The sequence below is a fragment of the Corapipo altera genome, unplaced genomic scaffold, assembly GCF_003945725.1.
Source record: "Corapipo altera isolate COAL_440 unplaced genomic scaffold, ASM394572v1 22b, whole genome shotgun sequence".
Classification (NCBI taxonomy): Eukaryota; Metazoa; Chordata; class Aves; order Passeriformes; family Pipridae; genus Corapipo; species Corapipo altera.
Genome location: NW_020884876.1, coordinates 20,035,109 through 20,050,501, shown reverse-complemented (window position 1 = coordinate 20,050,501; position 15,393 = coordinate 20,035,109). Strand labels below are relative to the sequence as shown.

General features: G+C 42.1%; 1 protein-coding gene across 4 annotated transcripts in view; it reads right to left on the bottom strand.

Moving 5' to 3' along the window:
• SH3D19 (SH3 domain containing 19) overlaps nucleotides 1-15,393 on the bottom strand; it is an 87,061-nt gene that overhangs the window by 51,313 nt on the left and 20,355 nt on the right. The window lies entirely within an intron of this gene.

Below are 15,393 nucleotides of genomic sequence, written 5' to 3'. Positions count from 1 at the left end.
CTTGGGACACTTCTCCAGTGAAACAGATGTCATCTTTGAGGAAGTCACCAAGCAAATGTACTACAAGACAAAAGGAACTTCCTCCACCCTCAGTCATATATCCTGGCTGTCTTACAACATCATAGACCTCAAATTATATGGCAAATCAGTAAATACTGCAGCCTCTAATGGATGATTATAGCTTGGAAAAAATAATCACTATCATCACCTTTTGCCACTCAACTACATTTAGCTTCAGAAAGAAAACACCTTGTAGAACAGATTGAACCAGACCTTGCTGGAGCAACAGCCATAAGAAATACATTGCTGAAACATTACACAGCCACAGAAATCAATGCCCCTCCCTCACTTGTATCCCTCAAACACATGGCTCTATCACATGCTCCTCCATGCACTTCAATCAGTACACCATATCGTCATCAGGTAAATTAGGCAGAGAAAATTAAAGAGCCACAAAGTATCAGCCTACAGAGGTGACTGAAAAAACAGAAAAACCAGGGATCAGTGGGGTTACCCTTCTCTCATAACAATCAATCCCTGACCTTTAACCCTTTATCCCTAATATTTACAAAGACAGGTATAGAAAATAAATTTTACTTCTTTTTTTTTCAATTTCCAGTGCAGCTTAAAGGCTCTGGATTCAGATAACATAAGTAGGTAATGTCTCTAACCTCCACTATAAGGGATGCCCTTAATTCCAAAGGTAGTAAATCATTCCTGTCCTTTTTCTCATGTCAGTCAACAACCTTGTCTCCCTCTCCCCTTGCTAACATGCCTCTGCATCTCCAAAAGTAATAGTGACCTTTTCTTTAACTGACTCATGGATTAATATGATCTATTTAAAACCTGAAAAATAGCATTTTAACTTTCTCAAGAAGCAGCAAAGCTATGGGGAACAACAGCTCAGTCTCTTTCACCACAGAATGTAGAAAGCTTTACATAAAACTAGCAGACACCAGGCTCAAAAGAGCCAAAGAGACTTTTCAACGTGCAACATGAGGTTAAGCTGTGGCACTGCTTGCCATGACACACTAGAGGTGCTAAAAGTATATATGAATTCCAAAAAAACTAAAGAAAACCTATTGTTGCCTAATAAATACAAAACATCACCTCTCTCAGAGGCCACAAGCCACACAAATCTGGGTGCTGACAGATACTTTCCAGTGAATGCTCGTTTCTTCCTTATCTTCCTCATTAGGCTTCTACTTCATACACAAGCAAAGACAGAATAAGAATACTGGAATAGGCGGACTTTTGGTCTGCTCCATAAAGGCCATTTTATACCCTCAGGTGTCTTTCAGGACAACTTGTCAGACAGGCCAAACAGGCAGACAGGATGCATGATATCGAGGACTCTCTGCCCTCTCTCCACCTGGCTGAACACTGCAACTTAAGGGATAGGGGGCAATGCCAACAAGTTCCCGTCCAGCATAGCAGGTACATCTCCTCTGTGACTGCTCCCCCTTCCCAGATGTCCTCACACAACAGGTATGAGGTTCTGCAAGTGGAACCAAACAGTAAAAAGGACAATGGTTCATCTAACATGGAGGTGTTGTCGAAGTGAAGTCCTGTGAAAAAACTGCTTCCATAAAGAGAAAAAGATGGGTCATTATCATAGGAGACTCCCTTCTGAAGGGAACAGAAGGCTCCTTATGCAGACTGGACCCACTTCTTAGGGAAGTCTGTTGCCTCCCTGGGGGCCTGGGTTAAAGATGTGAAGAGAAAGCTTCACGCCCTAAATACCACCCTCGGATTATTATCCATTATTGATTTTTCAAATAGGTAGGGATGAATAAAGGCAATAAACTGAGGGCAATAAAGAGAGACTTCAGGGCCTTCAGATGACTGGTTAAGGGATCAGAAGACAAAGTAGTGCTCTCCTCTATCCTTCCAGTTGCAAGAAATGATGAGGGAAGAAATGGGAAGAGCCAGTAAATCAATACCTGGCTCTGAACCTGGTGTCACCAGCAGAATTTTGTGGATTTTGATTATGGGTTGGTCTACACGATACCCAGCCTGCTGGTGACAGATGAGGTACACCTGTCTCAAAGGGGGAAAAGGATCTTCACCCAGGAGGTGTTAGCAGGGCTCACTGAGAGAGCTTTAACCTAGACTTGAAGGAGGAAACTGATAAAACCAGCTCACTAGAAATAAGCTCATCAGTGTTTGAGGGACGGTGTGTTAACAAGGTCCTTCAGTCTGGCTTGTCAGTGGAGGTAGGAGATGGAGATCCATGCAGCAGCAAAGATGAAAGGGTTATTGATGCGTCAGAAAGCATGGAAGCGTCTGAGAAACTCAGGGCTTCTCCTCCTCAAAAGTCCACCTGTACTGCTGAGGCTGCACCTCGAGTCCTGTGTCCAGTTTTGGGCCTCTCATTACAAGACAGATATTGACATGCTGGAGCATGTCCAGAGAAGGGCATGGAGAAGAGTCTGCGGCACAAGTTATGAGGAGTGGCTGATGGAGCTGGGGCTGTTTAGCCTGAGAAACTCAGGGTTTCTCCTGATGGGATTGATAGTCCAACAGAAGTGGATCTACACCAATGCCCACATCATGGGCAACAAACAGGAAGAACTGGAAGCCACCATCCAGCAGTAAACCTATGACACAGAAGCCATCACAGAAACATGGTGAGATGACTCGCACAACTGGAGTGCTGCAATGGATGGCTATAAACACTTCAGAAGGGACAGGCAAGGAAGGAGAGGCAGTGGTGTATATTAGGGAGTGTTTTGATTGTCGAGAGCTAATGATGGTGATTATACAGTTGAGTGAATCAGAGGGAAGGCCAACAAGGCAAATATCATGGTGGGAGTCTGTTACAGAACACCCAACCAGTGTAAAGAGGCAGATTAAATATTCTATAAGCAGCTAGGAGAAGTCTCATGATAGCAAGCCCTTGTTCTCATGGGGGACTTCAACTTACCAGATGTCTGCTGGAAATACAATACAGCAGAGAGGAAACAGTGAAGGAGGTTCCTGGAGCGTGTTGCAGATAACTTCCTGACACAGCTGGTGAGTGAGCCAACTAGGGAAGGTCTCACTGGACCTCTCTGTGAACAGAGAAGGACTGGTGGGTGATGTGATGGTTGGAGGCTGTCTCGAGCTCAGTGATCATGAAATGATCAGTTTTAAATTCTCAGGAAAGTAAGGAGGGGGGTGAGCAGCACTGTCACCTTGGACTTCCAGAGAGCAGCCTTTGACCTGAGACTGGTTTAGAGAGTCCCTTGGGAGACAGTCCTGAAGAGTAAGGAAGGTGATCAGAAGTAGTCAGCATGGATTCAATAAACATAAATCATGCTTGACCAACCTGATTACCTTCTACAATGAAACAACCATCTGGATGGATGGAGGGAGAGCAGTGGATTTTGCCTACCTCAACTTCAGCAAGGCTTTCAACACTATCTCCTCACAAGCAAACTCAGGAAGTACCGACTGGATGAGTAGATAGTAAGGTGGATTGAGAACTGGTTGAATGGCAAATCCCAGAAGGTCACAATCAATGGCACAGGGCCTAGTTGGAAGTCTGTCACTAGTGATGTCTCCCAAGGTTCAATACTGGGCCCAGTATTGCTTAACTTACCCATTGATGACTTGGATGAAGGGATAGAAGCCTCCTCAGCAAGTTTGCTAATGAGACAAGGCTGGGAGGAGTGGCTGATATCCCAGAGTGCTGTGCAGCCCTTCAGAAGGGCCTCAACAGGCTGGAGGGATGGGCACAAAAGAACTGTCTGAAATTCAACAAAGGCAAATGCAGGGTCCTGCACCTGCGGAGGAATAACCCCAGGCACCAGTACAGGCTGGAGGCTGACTTGCTGGAAAGCAGCGCTGCAGAGAAGGACCTGGGAATCCTGGTAGACAAGAAGCTGTCCATGAGCCAGCAGTGTGACCCTGTGGCCAAGAAGGCCAACAGTATCCCGGCCTGTATCAGAGATAGTGTGGTCAGCAGGACCAGAGCAGTGATTGTCCACCTGTACTGCTGAGGCTGCACCTCGAGTCCTGTGTCCAGTTTTGGGCCTCTCATTACAAGACAGATATTGACATGCTGGAGCATGTCCAGAGAAGGGCATCGGAGCTGGTGAAGAGTCTGTGGCACAAGTTATGAGGAGTGGCTGAGGGAGCTGGGGTTGCTTAGCCTGGAGAAAAGCAGGCTCAGGGAGATCTTATTGCTCTCTACAGCCACCTGAAAGGAGGTTGTAGCAAGGTGGGAGTCTGTCTCTTCTTCAAAGTAACAAGCACTAAGACAAGAACAAATGCTTCAAGTTGCACCAGAGAACTGTGTTGCCATTTCAGATCTGTCCTTGATGGAAAAAAACAAATGCTGTTATTAACAGAAAGCTTTGCTAGTCATCATAATAAAGTTCATTTAACAGAACACATTTCCTTGTCAACAGCCTTAGAAGGAAGAAGATAGACTGAGCAAATAATCTTCTGTCCTATACACCAGTAAGGTGTGGTGAGAAAGCCTCTCCTGCAGCTGCCATTAATGTACTTGCTCCATGATATTGCTCTCTTTCTTGGTAGTTGTCCAACCTTCACCTGTCAGGAGCTTTACATGCTTTTAGCTATTCATGGACCTAGTATTTTAGAAGGGGCGGTGGAAACAAGGTAATAAAACAACATAACCATCTTAAAAACAGTTGTCCAAAGAAACTGTGCTCTTGGGAAAGGAAGGAAACTTCCTGAACTGGTTCAATCACAAAACGAGGTCAGGATTGTTTGAACTAATACTGTATTCATAAAATCATAGAATCTTCAAGGTTGGAAGAGACTTTTAAGATCAAGTCCAACTGTCAACCCAGCATTATCACTGTACCCCCTAAACCACTAAACCATTATCACCCAGTGCCAGATCCAGACACCTCTTAAACACCTTCAGAGATGGTGACTCCACCACCTTCCTGGGCAACCTATTCCAATGCCTGACTACCCTAACAGTGAAATTTTTTTTCTAATAACTAATCTGAATCTCCCTGTCTCAGCTTTAGGCCATTTCCACATCTCCTCTTACTGCAGGCACAGTAGAAGAGACTGGCCCCCACCTCACTCCTTTCAGCTTCTAATACTAGATAGATGATAGATACTAGATACTAATGTGTAAGGGAATGGGGAAGCAGAAGTCCAGATGACACAAAATATAAAAATTATTGTAGCTAACCCAAAGCTGTTTCTTTCCACTAAGCATTTATTCCAAGAAAAAATATTGCCTAATATAACACGTGACATCACTGATGTACTTCTTTTGCTTGAACTAGATATTATGCTATAGATCAAAAGAGAGATTTAACAAAGTAATCATTGTTTGTGGTTGGAACACCATGATTAGATCTGGACCTTCTCTTTAATTAGAAGTCAAACTTTGCCTCAAGCCTCAGGAGATGGCAAAGTCCACTATGCCCAGAACACATCACAAACCTCTTATAACAATGCTCCCAAGATTAAGATGCAACCATGCATACTAATAAAGACCATACTTATATGAATACTTTCCACATTTAGGGGTGTGTCATCTAATTTCAGTCCTCTGTAGCAAGGGACCCTCCTGTGACCTGAAGGGCCCTGCTGGTGACCTGCCTTGGTTGTAGCCTCCAAGGCAACATCAACATGACTTTTGTACCACTGAACCTTAGTTCTCTTCTTGAAGCTGAAACAGCTGGAACAGATGCAAAAGCAGCTCATTGTTGTCTACACTAAGGGCTAGTACTAGCTCAGTTGAGCCTGTGATTTGCCACAGATGGCCAAAACCAGGACAAATACTGCATGTAAACAGGGCCTAAATTCAAATGGTGATATCTGTACTAAGCAAAATACCGCTTCTGAAAAGAGAAATTTTGTAGCAAAATCAGAAGTGCAAAATCACAAAAATTTCTTACAAATGACAGGATCGGAGTCTGAAATAAGCTGTGAAAACTGCACAGCAAGCACTATACTGAAATACAGTAAGGAGAAAGGAACTATCAATGTGACAGGCCTCACTAGGAATACTTTCCCCCCATGATGTAGTAGTAAGAATGCAACTGTAACATGCTTTAAAAGAGTACTTGGTCAATCATTTCAATGTTCAACCTGCTAAATCAGATGCTACTTAAGGTAACTGATTCCCTATACTAGAATAAAGAACAAAGACACTAAAGAATAATTTACAATGAAATTACAAAGTAGGTGAGCAGTACAGAAAAATAGAACAAAAAAAAGGAAGAAGTAACAATCTCTTCTCTCTTGGCACATTAGAGTAAGAGGCCATGGAAACCAACACAATATAACTGCAAACTGAGCTCTCCCACTCAGATTCCAAAGGCAAAGGAAAATGTAGTTGCTGTCCTAGACAGAAACCTACGTAAATCCTCAGGGAAATAAACCAAAGCTCAAGTATCAGCTCCAGCACTTTTAAAATATCAATATGAAATTCTTTCAGAGCAAACCTAACAACTACCACTTCTGAGTTCGAAGTTTACAACCTGCTGAGTCTGCCTCCTCAGCCCTGATACACATACTATAGGCTGCCCTTAGCAGCTCCTCCTCATTTTCTGTTTTCTTTGAGAATATTACAAATGCCTTTGGAAAGAATTCTCTGCCAGCCCTCTTTCCCAGCTACCAGATGAATTTCATCTGCTGTTTGTCATTGAAATGTCTTGAGGAGAAAAAAAATTATAAAGAAGCAGAATTATAACCATTCTAATTTGGCCCATCACATGTTACTCACAAGCAGAGAATTCCAGTTCTCCCCACATCTTCCAGCCACCTCAGAGCAGGGCTAAAAGACAAAGCTGTATGGTTGATTTGAAGAGAATTATTTCAATTTTATAGGGAAAAAGTGAAATCTTCTCAAAATGACCTTTAAAAGGAAAGTGTCATGATTAAAAAACTGTGATGTATAACTGTGTGCTTCCTGAAACCACCTTTTCTAGAACTAAGGTCTAACATGGTTGTTTAAGCTCCAGATAGTTCCCCTAATGCACAAGGAGTGTGGCCATGAGTCTGGATGGTCCTCAGTACTTTCTACAGGAGTCTACTCCAAAAGATGATGGGATGGTGAAACTTGCTCATGTACACAAGATGTCCAAAGAAGGACTGAAATTCTTTCAGTGAAGAAGGAGGGTCAGCCTTTTCCTCTTTATTCCTTCAACTAGCATCTCATTCTCAGCATTATTCTCCATTTTGACTTAGCATAAGCACTGGGGTGCAGCCCAGACAACGGAAGGAGTTGTTCAGGGCACCAGAGCAAACAGTCCTTCAAAATTCCCTTTGCAGAAACCAGAAACAGAGCACTCTTTTATTTAAACAAATCCCTCTTCTCCATTTAGGAATAAGGAATCTAGAAGTCTGGCTAGGATGCAGCCTTCAAATAACTCTTTACCGTTGTGAGATGAATAGCCAAAGATCCCCAACACAACAGTGATGAATTGACAGCATTAAAACAAACACCCGCAGGAACAGGCTCTAGATACCCATGTGATCTCAAACTGCTGACAACGAAGCTGAACCCATCTGCCACTTATTCCTCTGCTCTACCTGTGATATTTTTTTCTCTCATTTACAGGTAAGTATAAAATGAGCAGGGAAAACTAACACTGCTAAGAAAAAAATTAAGCATAATGATTTATTATGGCAAAGAAGCTGTCAAAGAAACATGCACAAAATTACTCCAGCTTATTCTACTTCCAGAAGGAACATCTCTGATGTGCACAGCACATGCTGCTGACCAGAAACATGTCATAAACAAAAGAAAGACACATAAGCAGATTCCAATTTCAAGTTTCATGAGTTTAAATCCACACTTCACCTGTAGGATTGCACTGAGTGACTAAGTCCAAAATTTAGCTCTCAGAATGAAAAAAATACAGCCATATGATCCTACATTTCAGCTAACAACAACAAAAGTCATGACACAGAGCCCTTACTTCCAGCTCTGTCACTGATTTATTGTGCAACTTGCTAGAAATCACTCTGCAGCCCTGTGCTGAACCTGCTTCATCTGTAAAGTGGAGACACAGCTATTTTTTTCCCTGAGGATCAGCCTTCTGATCCAACTAACCACATGAGCACTGATATCAGCCCAAAGGAGAGAATGAGATCCTTCCTTCTGGAGTGACACAGGCTTAGCTCAGCTCAGGGCAATTGTGAAACTGCACCCCAAGGGTTTGTGAAGAAGACTAGATACTTTTTATTATTACATCAACTTCTGACCTACTGGGAGTGTACAAAGGCAGGACGTTCTTCTTTTTACAGTCTAAAAGCATACTTAGACTAAGAGTAACCTGATACTCCCTAGCCTTAAAAATCATAAAACCTAAATGTAAAGAACCAGAATGTCACAGTAAAACATTCCCCAATATTAATTCTTTCTTCTACACACAACTCCTCCCATTCAGATGGAGTGGAAGCAAGTTTCATAGTCTCAAACTCCAGATCTGTATTACAGTCCATAACTCTGGCTGGATGGGCAAAAGCCTGAAATTCTCCTGTGTGGAACAGATGCATTGACAAGGTCATCCAGATATTGCCAGTAGACGACATAAGGCTTTCGAACAACAAAAAACTGTACTTCACAATGTCTGTGGGAATGAATTTGGTCCTTGACATTAAGCAGTCCAGTGTTTAGACTGTTTCTTTTGGCACTGTCTCCCACAGCATTATCATCTGGAAATCGAGTTAGTAAGTGACAGACAAACAGTCTGTAAGTGGGCTGAAAATAAGTGGGCTCAATCTCTTTCTCCTGGGAGGTTTTCAAATTTTTGCTTAAAAAAGGCATCATGGGCCTGATCTAGTGTTAGCATCTTCCAATATGAGCAAGATGACTGATTACATGACCTGCAGAGGTCCCTTCCCACCACTCTGTGATTTCTCAGTACAGAAGCAGCTGAAGCATCAGAAGTCTCTCTACACTGCCTATTAGACTAAGACATAACAGAGAAGTGGAGGTCTTAGGTAGGGTTTACAAGAGCACTTTTCACTCTTTCCAGTGCCCAACTCCAATACCATACCCTGGACTTTAAACTTACCTAAACCACACAAAATCTGTTAAATGCCCTACAAAATAATCAGTGAAATTACTCCTAAGGACAAAACAACTCAAACTGCTATGTGTCAAAAAAATCAGCAGCAATTCGTGAGAGGCTTCAAACTAGAACCCCAGGCTTCAGGGGTTAGGAGCTAGCAAGATTTCTGCAGCAGAATGAAGGACTCTCATATTTCCCTTCAGATACGCAAAGCTGGAATTTGGAGGTAATAGAGGGGCTGGAATGTGTGGAGCTTACAGCCGGCAATGGCACAGTTGAGAGCTTCTGGGTAAGGATTAAAGGACAAACAAATAATGTGGATGTCATCATGGGAGTCTACTACAGACCTCCCAGCCAGGACGATGATGCCAACAAATTATTCTTTGAGGAACTAAGAGACACTTCTAAGACAGCTGCCCTTGTCCTTATCGGGGACTTTAACTTACCAGATGTTAACCAGAAACACCACATAGCTGGCCCAAACAGGTCCAGAAGACTCCTAAAAAACACCTGGATGATAATGGATGATAACTTCATGGTATAGGTATTAAGGGAGGCGACTGGGAAAGATGCCCTCCTTGACTTGTTCCGTGTTAACAGAGAGGGTCTCATGAATGAAGTGGTAATTGGTGGCCATCCTGGCCACAGCAACCACAAAGGAATGAAGTTTAAAATCTCTGCTGACAAGAGGAAAATTGCCAGCAAAACTTCAATCCTCCTGAACAGGAGGAGTGCAGACTTCAGGCTGCTCAGGGAACTACTTACTAAGGTTCCTTGTAAAAATGCTTTTGAAGGTGCTAGGGTCCATCAGTGCTAGTCAATTTTTAAGCATCACCTCCCAAAAGCATAGGAGCAGGCAATTCCAAAATGTTGGAATTCAAGCAGAAGGCTGCCTTGGCTGAGCAGCAATCTCCTTTGGAGCTAAAGCAAAAAAAGGAAGATGTATGCCAAATGGAGGCAACATCAGGTGATGTGGGAAGAATACAGAGATGATGCCCACCACTGTAAGGGAGAGAATTTGTGTGGCCAAAGTTCAATTGGAATTGAAGCTGTCAGAAATATGGGGAGCAATAAAAACAGTTTTTTGAAATACGTTAATAGCAAGAGGCAGTGTAGAAATAACACCAGATCGTTACAGGATGAGGATGGTCACCTCACAAACAGGGACAGAGACAAAGCAGAGGTGTTCAACACATTCTTTGCTTCTGTCTTCAACGTAGATGATGGACCAAGGAGGTCTCAGTGCCTTGAGCTGGAGGGCCATGACTGTGAGAACGATCAACTCCCAGAGGACCCAAAACACACGCAGGATCTGCTCCAGCTGGACCCCTGTATGTCTAAGGGGCCATGCATCCAAGAACACTCAAAGAGCTGCTGATGTCATCGCAAGACCTCTCTCAATGATTTTTGAATCGTCTTGGGAATCTGGAGAGGGCCCAACTGACTGGAAGCTGGCAAACATTGTCCCAATTTTCAAGAAGGGCAAGAAGGATGACCCTGGAAATTACAATTCTCACTTCAGTGCCTGGTAAAATTATGGAGAACATTATTCTGGGATTTACTGAAAAACACCGGAAAGATAACATAGTCATTGGTCACAGCCAGCACAGCTTCATGAGAGGAAGTCCTGCTTGTCAAACTTAATTTCCTTTTATGACAAGGTAACACACCTAGTGTTAGGAAGCACCTAGGAAGCCAGTTGATGTAATCTTTTTGGATTTCAGTAAAGCTTTCAATATTGGCTCTCACTGTATCCTTCTGGACAAAACGTCCAGCATATGGCTGGATAAACACATCATGTGGTGGGTGAGCAACTGGCTCATGGGTCAAGCATAGAGGGTAATAGTGCATGGGGGGAACATCAGACTGGTGACCTGTCACTAGTGGGGTTCCACAGGGCTCCATTCCTGAGCTCTTCAACATCTTCATAAATGACTTGGACACAGCACTGGAAGGGACACTGAGCAAGTCTGCAGATGACACAAAACTGGGAGGAGCTGTTGACTCCCTTGAAGGCAGCGAGGCCCTGCAGAAAGACCTCAACAAATCAGAGGACTGGGCAGTCATCAACCATATGAAGTTCAACAAGGGAAAAGTGCTGGATTCTGCACCTGGGACAGGGCAACCCTGGATATATGTGCAGACTGCGGAACAGCCCCACAGAATGGGACCTGGGAGTCCTGGTCGACAGCAAGTTGAATATGAGTTAGCAGTGCCCTGGCAGCCAGGAGGGCCAACTGTGTCCTGAGGGGCATCAGGTAAAGCATCACCAGCCAGTCAAGGGAGGGGATTGTCCTGCTCTGCTCTGCACTGGGGCGGCCTCACCTTGAATACTGTGTGCAGTTTTGGGCACCACAATATAAGAAAGATATTAAGAGAGTGTCCAAAGCAGGGCAATGAAGATGGTGAAGGCTCTGGAGGAGAAGCCGTACAAGGAGATGCTGAGGGCACTTTGGCTTGTTCAGCCTGGAGGAGATTGAGGGGAGACCTCATCACAGGCTACAACTTCCTTGTGAGGGGAAGCAAAGGGGCAGGCACTGATCTCTTCTCTGTGGTGACCATTGACAGAACTCGACAGAATGGCCTGAAGTTGTGTCAGGGGAGGTTTATGTCTGATATTAAGAAAAGGTTCTTCAAACAGAGGGTGGTTGGGCACTGGAACAGGCTCCCCAGGGAAGTGGTCACAGCACCAAGTTTGACAGAGTTCAAGCATCTGGACAATACTCCCAAGCACATGGTGTGATTCTTGGAGTCTCCTCTGCAGGGCCAGTAGCTGGACCCTGATGATCCTCGCAGGTCTTTTCCCACTCAGGATATTCTATGATTCTGTGGAATTACTAAATGACTGACCATAATGATTACAACATAAAAAATCCTGTTACTGTTTTCTCAAGAACTCAATAGCATATTGATTTGTAAAAGCACATTGGTTAATTATATAGCGAGGACAGTTCCACTGTTCTCAGGTCAGTGCTTTAAGATTCCTTTCACGCCCTGTTAAAGGCTTAAGATCTTAATTAAAGGGCATCTTTCAGGCTTCACAGATGATCTGGGCAAACACATTCTTAAGATATAGTCAGTTACTGTAATATTTATGAAACACAATTTAACAAGATCAACATTATATAGCTGAGGACTAGAAATGCAGAGCTTTCACTAATAGAATTCTGCTACATTAAACAAACAAACAAATAACTAAAATAAAAGTCAGACACAGAAAACCATTCATAAAAATGATTGCTTGATTTACCAGATCCTCACTAAAGGGATCTGTAGTCCCTTTGATCAGACACTTCAAGTGCTTCTTTATAAAGGAACAAAAGAAGAGTTGTGTCTATTTGTATAGTTGATTTGATGTATTTTAAATAAAAAAGCTCAATTTAGTTCAATCAAATGAAGGCAACCATCTGTAAAAGAACTTTAGCACAGTCAGCAGACAGACTATATGCCAGTAAAACCTAGAATCTATTTCTAAAAGTGAACTTACTGCTTTCATCCCCCTCCCTATTTTTCACTGTAGGCTCTGGTATTCTAAAAGTCAAAATCTCTTACTTGACTTCAAATGATTGATATCCCACTAAATCTCTCAATAAATTGTTGCAGTGGTTAGCTACCTTCATCCTCTCATGTCCAAGGTCAAGGCAACTAAAATGAATTATATCATATTATAAGACCATGTTTCAGGATTTTTTGATCCATAATCCTTATTCAAAAGGGAAAAAAAAGCATAATAAAATTTATCCAGTTTCTTCTATGAGCTTTACTCATGTTCAGGGATTAACTGCAAATACGTAGATGCCTGAAATCCTCTATTGTATGACTATCATAATTTTCAGTTTGAAAACATTTAGAGGAATAAAGGATCTACTTCTTTTGACCTAACTGACCCGTGTTACAGCAGTGCATAACCTGAAGCTATCAGAGCCAACACTACTTGTGTGACCTGACAGTAAAATCAAGAACTAATTATAGTTACAGACCACTGTTGCCAGTAGAGATATATTTTAACACTGTCTGAAACATAGCAATTGAAGAATGGGTAATATTAGGTCATGAAACTAAATGTCTCTTGCTAAAAATTCGACATAGCGATAGGTATTATTTATTCAGGGAACATCTGTTTTGATCTTAATAATGTGCTAATATTTCACAAAAAGCCCAACACAGAGCAGTGTTAGAAATAGAAATCCCCAGGTCCTGTTCTGCTACTCCTTGCTTTATCTAAACAATCCTGAATGGCGCATGGTTGCCAACTGCCAAAACAGGCAAAAGATAGTGTAATAACACACATTTTCTAAGTATTCCCTAGTGTCTGTTTCCCTCCTTTTAAACCATTATCTATGGTCTTTGGTTCATCCACTCCCCAAATTTCTTCCCAGTGCCATGCCAGATCCCCATATCACCACTCAGAACGCTCTCCCTTTCTGTAGCATTTCTCCCATACAAACATTTGATAGGCCAGAATATTTTTCAGAGTTCCTGACACTGCTACAAAAATACTCCTTCAAAAGGAGTAACTATATAAATGACCATTTATATACTGTTGTGTCTAGAACAGGTTTTTTATATGCTTTTCACTGCAAATTAACTATGTCCAAGCTGTGTTTTAGAACTGTTTCTGTTTCATTGCATGATCTCTTCAATCTTAATACTGCAAAGACTCAAGCACAAGCTTGAAACAGATTTAGAAATACGTGGTCACAGAAATACATAAGAACAAGAAGTTGGAAAGGACAAGCTTTAGACCCTCAAAATCACAAAAAGTAATGTTATGTGATCTTTTTATTAAGATGATCATATTGCAGACCAAAATTTAATCTTACAATGCATGAGGAAGAGTTGGTGGTTCCACTCTGGATCACGAGAGAGATGGTATATTGTGTTTTTTAGATATGGATCCCACAACATACAGTTTAAGGAAAAAGTAGACAAGATGCCTCTGAACCATTGTATTATCTCTTTCACTTGTCATGAACTGCTCCCAGAGAAGAAAGTGTCATGAGTGTAGTAGCTCATCACAAAATGGCATAAAACTGTCCCCACTGGAACTCAAACAACTCTGAAATGCTGCCCACGTTACAAGAGAAGTGTGCTTTGCACTTCAAATTTCAGTCTTGCACTTCAATCTTGCATACTTCACAACTTAGTTTTCTCTCAGTTCTTACATCTGGTCTTATGCAGCTGCAGTTCTTTTCCTAGGTATGATATGGCCAGACTGGGGATAAGAAGCTCTCCCAGCAATTTGTCACCACAGAATTATGCTCCAACTCTAATGACAGATGGACCACAGAGTGTAGCAGTATCAATTAGCAGAGTACATAACCTAAGTAAGGCAGGCTGTTCCTGTTCCAGTATAGAAACAGCAATGAGACGTGCACAAAGCCACGCTTCCCTTTAAGCAATGGCTTTTCTTCCTCATAGCTCATCCAGGGAAGCACAGCTATCACGGATAGCCAGTGAGATTGAGAAGCGGGTAGAAGATACATAGCTATGGTCAGAAAGCACATGTGCCACTCACAGGAATGAATGAAAGACTGCATTCTTCTCAACATTATGAGCAACTTATATTATATACTGTTAACTTCTCTGTGCTTTCCACCTGAGAATCTGGAGTCTGTAGCCCAGACAACTTAGTGAAGTGTTTTATTGTCAGGGCATTTGAAACTGCAATTCCACAGAAAAAATAGGAACTTTTACTTTGCTTTGGTTCCAAATTCGAAGCTCTAAAATACACTCCAAAAAGGTACTGGCAAGAAGGACCAGACAGAAGAAAGGGGAAGAGATTAAAGCTGTTTCAACCACAAAGTAAAAATTTTGATAAAATTAAATTTCCTTTTGATAATGATTTGGATTTATTTGACATTATTGTAATATGACATGATCTAATAGAAAGTCAAACATGTGGAACGTAGTTGCACCATTTTAAGAAAAAAGTGAAGTACTTTTAAGCATAAAAGGAAACCAGGACATGCAGTGATTGAGGTTTTAAGTAGATGAAAGTAATCAAAGACAAAGGTAACACTCCCCTGCAATTTAAAGACACTGTTGGAATCAACTACACTTCTGGGCAGATAGGGAAGGGAAGGGAGAAGCATCCTCTCTTGCATCACATCACATGGTAGATACAACACATCAACTGTGCTATAAGAAGAGGCTACAGTTTCGACTGTTCTTCCAGCTATAAAAGCTACACCACTGTACTGTAAAACTGTTAATAAAAAAGAGAAATTTAGACTGTAAAAATCAAATGAACAGGTCAGGTCATGTCAGGAGGCTGGACACCAGCAGCATTTTTTGGAAGGACTTTTCACAAAGGAGCAGGAGAGCCAGTGTTAGCTCGTCTGCTCTATCACTTCATTAAAATCTCATTATCCACCACATGATATGGATGAGA